At 37.0% G+C, this 6684-nt stretch overlaps 1 pseudogene across 1 annotated transcript; it reads right to left on the bottom strand.

Annotated features, from left to right (window-relative positions):
* Positions 1-5346: 5346 nt before the first annotated feature.
* Positions 5347-5947, bottom strand: LOC306666587 (securin-like; annotated as a pseudogene). The gene has a single exon. The product of its transcript is annotated as a securin-like (transcript).
* Positions 5948-6684: the final 737 nt, after the last annotated feature.

Raw genomic sequence — 6684 nt, 5'->3', positions numbered from 1 at the left:
TCAATTTGCTTCACTACAGGAACCATTTTACTATTTGTATGTATCTCATAATACGCTGTGCATCTTAAATAAACACATTTATTTTAGAAATACATTTTCTTCTTCTACATGTGAAGTTTTTGGAAAAAAGTCGTAATTTTATAAAACATTCTCTCCTCATTCTCATTTTTACCATTCTGGAAAAAAATAATTTTTAATCTATTAGAAGATTTTTAAAAATGTTTTAAGTTGTTGATGGGTCATTTATTTATTTATTTATTTATTTATTTATTTATTTATTTATTTATATGTGGTGCTGAGAATCGAACCCAGTGTCTCACACATGCCAGGCAAGCGCTCTACCATGTCTCTAAATTCTACACTTCCACTTTGGGCATTTTCTCCTGACCTTCAGACAAAGTGTAAGCTGATTTTTTATCACTCAGTGGACTCCTTCATCCCCACTCTCAAACTGGCGTTCTTCCTGTTTCCTCACCCTCCCTATTTAATTATATGATACTTTTGCTGGATTGAATGTTTATTAGATCATTGTCTACATTATTATGGCAATTTAAATACTGTTCATAACTTCCTCTGCAGAATTAATAATTGTCTTATTATTTTCTTTCCTGTCCTTATCAATTATTTAAACCAAGAGCATATCAATTAGCTAAAGTGTTCAGGTTCATTACGGTGTTCGTTATTCTCAGAGACCTTTAACTTGGAACCCAGTATGCTCGGTGCACAGAGGTAGACCTGAACTATCCCATTACCATTACTCTGGAAACCCTATTTTCTCTTCTAAATCAGATCTCTTAGTTCCAGCATCCAGTCAGTCTTTTTAAATTTGCTTTCAGGTTAAGTGGCTTAAGATTTTCTGCTGACTTTTTCAGTCATGAAGCATAGAAGATTAAATATTTGATTGGATTTTCTGACTTTTGATAATGTCACTTATTCATTACACTCCATTAATAGTTTGGCTGGGTATATAATTGTAAATTGGAAGTGATTTCTTTCCACAGTATTGAGGGCATTGCTATACTCTCTTACACCTTCTGGTGTTGCTACTGAGAAATCTAAAGTAATGCTTACTCTTCAAATTTTATGTATAAACCAGGTGTGGTGGCATGTACCTGTAATTGCAGCTCTCAGGAGGCTGAGACAGGAAGATCACAAGTTCAAGGCCAGTCTAGGGCAACTGAGTGATACCATGTCTTTAAAAAAAAAAACAGCACTGAGGAAGTAGCTCAGTGGTAGAATGCCTCTGGTTCAATCCTTAGTACCATACATAAAATAACTGTTTCTCCCTTAAAGTTTAGGATCTTCTGTTTGCCTTCAGTATTCAGACAATTCACACGTGTTATTGGTATACTAATTCATCAAGCAAGCACTTAAATGTTTCTTTGAATATGGGAATTCATGAATTTTAATTCTGGGAATGTTTTTTGAATTATTCATTGATTCTTTTCCTCTCATACTTAATTTTTTCATTCTCTTGCTGGAATTTGTAGACCTCCCTGCAACTTTCTTCTCCTTCTGATAACTCTTTCTTTTTACTGTACCGTACACAAAATTTCATGAGCTTTAACTTTTAACCTTTCTATTGATATATATATATATATATATATGAATATATATTTATATATAAAAATATATATGCTATATATAGTATATATATTATTAATATATTAATATAATATATATTAATATAATAATTATATATATTATAAATATATATATTTACTTTCTACTTTGTTTTTACTACCCCAAACTCATTTCTGTCCTCTGAAATTTTCTTTTTTATAATAGTCTGTTCCCAAGCACACTCTTGTAATCCCAGCAAATTGTGAGGCTGAGGCAGGAGGATTGCAAGTATGAGTCCAGCCTCAGCAATCTAGAGAGACCCCATCTCAAAATAAAAAAACAAAAGGACTGGGGATGTAGCTCATGGAAGAGTACCTGTGGGTTCAATCTCCAGTAAAACCTTCCCCTCCCCACAAAAAATTATGGGAGGCCATTGCTTGAACTAAGCTAAGCCCCTGCACTAGACACCAGTAGTCCAAACTGAAAAACAAAATTGAGTCACTCATACTTAATTTCCCAACCACCGAACTAAAAGTAAGTTTTATTTGACTTTCCTAGAAATTGGAAGAGAGCAAAAATAGCCAAATTTCTTGATTGACCAATTTCAATCAGCGTTATGAGAAAGTTCCTTCTGCTTTAAATCTTACGAAAGAAAGGTAACTTAAAGTAACCTGATATTAAGTAATCAAGTATTGTTCTATGCTCTCTCCCTGTCTCTGTCTTATAAAAAAGTAACTTTGAAATGAGCAATCTGCCTTTTATTCTGTTACTGCTTTTCTTCAGCACACTCTCCCCAGCTTTTTCCTTATAAAATTGACCTTTTCTGCTCAGCTCATCAGAAAGCTTATTCTAGACTATGCAATGAATGTTGCCTGGTCTAGAATAGCAAGTAAAGACAATTAGGGTTTTTAAACTAAATTTGTCATGTTTTTGTCTTTTGACAATTCTTGAAATGACCTTTTTTCTAATTTGGCTCCTTCCCAGTTGTTTCTTTTGCTTGGTCCCTTCTCTGTGCATGTCGAGAAGTCCTGATGGACCCCTGTGGATGGACAGAGGGACTGAGAAGCTCTCAGTACAGAGTTAGGTCAACTTAGAGCTTGACAAACAGGATCACTTACTTGGGTAATTTGTCTGAACTTTTTATTCTTTTAAAATCTGCTGGAACATTGTACACATTCCTCCCTTAGAGTGTATGTAAACACTTATCCCACTTTTGTTTGAATGTACCTTGTGGGTTCTCTATTCCATCGTCTTTTGAGAATAAACCTTCAGTCTCCTTTTAGAGAAAGGGAGGTCAGTCACCAAGAGACAGGGACTAAAGAAAGCGATTTAGAGATTTAACTGCTTTCACATACTTTGCCTTGTAGCTCTGCCCCTTCACTCCACTTCCAGAGACAGACTCATACTTCTAATTCCCGAGCACCGGAAGATTCCACAGCATAACTGGTGTTGTGTCTCAGTTATTTTCTCTTACTGGCTTGGATTTTACCTTCTCAGATCTGTTTTATCAGTTACTACTCTTGTGTCTGCTTTCTAGCTTCCTAAAATTTATATTTACCTCTACTATTTTGTGGTTATAACTTAATAAAACATTTTTATCATAGTTTTATTATTTATTTTTTTGTGTGTGGTACTAGTGATTAAACCCAAGAGTACTCTACCACTGAGTTACATCCCCAGTTCTACTCTTTTATTTTTTTGATTTTTATTTTTTATTTTTACACAGGGTCTCACTAAGTTGTGGAGACTGGCCTCAAACTTGTGCTCTCCTGCCTCAGCACCCTGAATCTCTGGGATTACAGAAATGTGCCACTACACCTGGTTTATCATAGATTTAACAGATGCTCAGAAGTAAGAAAAATTAAAATCCATGGCCACTAAAACCCCACTGAAAGTGGCCCTGAATGTTTTAGATGTTTGTTAAACTAATAAAACTTTCCATTTCTGTTATAATATTTTGTTTTCTTTCTTGTGGTAAAGTGATTTCTGTCTCTTCTATTCTCTATGAAGAAGTATTGGGTCTTGATAAAAATTTCTTCTATACTTAGCAAATTATATTGCATATATCACTTAATAACAAATTAGAGGAAATAAAAATTTTTCTATTATGTAAATAGTCAAAATTTTCTATCTTCACCTTTGGATACTGGGACATTTAAGTGCCTCCCCTTCTGGTTAACCAGGGTGATTTTATCCCCTCGGTGACATTTGGAAATGTCTGGAGACATTTTATTTTGGTCTCAGTTTTGGTTATCACATGGAAGTGATACTTGCTTGCACTAATTGGGTAGATTCCAGGTGTGCTGCTGAATACCCACAAAGTGCACAAGACTGCGCTACAGCTGAGAATTATCTGGTCCCAAACGTCAATAGTGCTAAGGCTGAGAAATCTTGCTCTAAACTGTGCATTCTCAACATGGACAATAGTACCCCCAAGATAGCAAAAATTGATTCTGGAGGTGGGAGGGCAGGCGTTGTCCTGGCTATTTCAAATTGAGCAACTCTAATCTAAAATCTGAAATCCAAAATGATCCAAAATTCAAAAATTTTTGAGTGTTGACATGATGACACAAGTGGAATATTCCACACCATGAAATTCTGTTTTGTGCACAACATTTTAAAAAATATTGTATAAAATTACCAGGGCTGGAGATGTAGCTCACTGGTAGAGTGCTTGCCTAGCATGTGTGAGACCATACATAGGCTTGATCCCCAGAACTCCCCCAAAATAAAGACACCAACAAAATAATGATAATAAAATAAAATTGCCTTCAGGCTGTAGGTATGAGGTGTAAAGGAAATCTAAATGAATTTTGTCTTCAGACTTGGTATCTGATCATGTAGATGCTAATATTTCAAAATCTGAAACATGTCGGCCTGAAGCATCTTGGATAAGGGATGATCAATCTGTATAATGATTTGAGGTCTTTCAGGGCCACAGTACAAAAACATACATTGTTTCATTCAGCTGCCAGGTACAGTGGCACATGACTCTAATCTCAGTGACTCAAGAGGCTAAGCCAGGAGGATTGAATGTTCAAAGTTGGCAGGGGCAACTTGGTGAGCCCCCATTTCAAAACAAATTAAAAAGTGCTGTGGACGTAGCTCAGTATGTAGAGTGCTCCTGGGTTCCATCCCTAGTACTATAAAAACAGAAACAAAAACAAAGCAAAATAAAGAAGGAAGGAAGGAAGGAAGGAAGGAAGGAAGGAAGGGAGGGAGGGAGGGAGGGAGGGAGGGAGGGAGGAAGAAAAACTTATGGCAGGGACAATTGGAATAAAAAAATGAGTGAAAATGTTTATTAGGGGATAAATAGTAAAAATTTGGTCAAAAACACTTCCAAACTGAAGAAGGTCTTGTGTATTACTTGTCAATTCTGGGGAAACTACATTTGTGATCCAGAATCAGGAGGGAGGGAGAAGGTAGAAGAGTGATACGATACAGATGTAGAACCCGTGCAAGGGCAGTTCTAGGTGACCATGGAAAGAGAGCTACTGGAGAAACTGTAAAAGGGTGAGTGGAATGGAACAGAAAATAATACAAATTACTCTACACCACATGCCCCTTTCATGGTATTTGGAAAATTAGAATAAAAACATGGAATTATTTTGTTGGTATTTTGGGATCCCAGCCCATGCTTTTCGATTATTACATGGTTCCCCTACAGAACTGCATGTGTCATGGAGCTAGTGATGTTAAGGAATAGTAGTTGCTGTTTCTTTTGTCTGTTAAAGAGATGCTTTATTAACACAAACATATGCAAACTATAAAACACTGAGAAATTTAAATATCTGCATAGTAACAAACAGGTGGCAATTCCACTTCTAGGGTTGACAGAATGCTTGAAGGGGACTGCGATAGATCAGATGCCCGTGGTGGAGATGACATCCGCATAGGCAAGGGAAGGCCCTGCTGCAACAGTTTTTCAAGTCCTCTCTCCTCGTCAAGGATCATGAGAGGCACTCCATTCAAGGGGAGGTATGCAATCTGGTGCTTTGCAGGCAGGTCAAAACTCTCAAAATCTAAAGAATTGAAGGGAAAGATGTTTTCCCTTTCTGGATAGGGGTCATCCAAGGCAGGAACAAAGCTTTCTGCTTTGTCTTCATGGTCATCTTTTGACAGAGAAGGTAGGTTGCTTTTTATTTGAGGGGTCCTTTAGCCTGTACTTGCTTTTCTGTAACTCTGTCGACAGATCCCACAGCCTTTCCAGCAGTTTTAGGCAAGGTTGGTGGAACATCAAACATTTGCCAACATGCAGTGTTGTAAGCTGAGATGGTTCTCCCTGAGGCTTTGACTGCAGGCCCACAACCCTCATCTCATCCTTAGGAGCCACAGGGGTACCTGGGTCTCTGTTTTCCTTATCAGCAAAAATTAGAGTAGCCATTCTGAATTACTCCAAAACTGCACCAATAGCTATTGCTTCTTAAAGATAAATTTTAAAATAATTCTGTCAAATAGTAAGTATGACCCCTTAATCTTTCAACAAATATGTTCTTTCATAAACCACAGCAATTTCACAGTGTCCAGCCCAGGTTCTTCCTGAGTGGCACAGCCAAGCGAACTTGGAATAAATCTGACTCTACCACTTATTAACTATGTGGACTTGGAGATGGCAGTTGCTATCACTGAGTTTGAATTTATTCATTTGAGCAGGGGGATAAGAATCCCATCTTCCTGAATTGTTAAAAGGATTTGCTGGGCAAGGTGGTACATGCCTATACTCCCAGCTACTGAGGAAGCACAATTCCAAGTTTGAGGATAGCCTCAGTAACTTAGTGAGACTCTGCCTCAAAGTAAAAAGTAAAAAGAACTGGGGATGTAGCTCAGTGGCAAAGCACCCTGGGTTCAATCCCTAGTACCCCCACCCCCCCCCCCCAAAAAAAAAGAAAAAAAAATTAGAGATGATATGTATGAGATGCCTTACTTAAAAAAAATGAGAACCATAGTAATATCATTTTATGGGCTGAACGAGGTGGCTCACTCCTGGAATCTCAGAGCCCCTGTCTTCAATTCCTACTACCTCCTTAAAAATGTGATTTTATGTAAATTGTGCCATTGTTATATCACTTTGAATACTTTAACATTACAAATAATAATATTATCACATATAAAGCTTCCTTT

Source organism: Sciurus vulgaris (assembly GCF_902686455.1).
Source record: "Sciurus vulgaris genome assembly, chromosome: 7".
Lineage (NCBI taxonomy): Eukaryota > Metazoa > Chordata > Mammalia > Rodentia > Sciuridae > Sciurus > Sciurus vulgaris.
The sequence above is the reverse complement of the archived record's forward strand: the minus strand, read 5'-3'. Positions and strand labels throughout refer to the sequence as shown.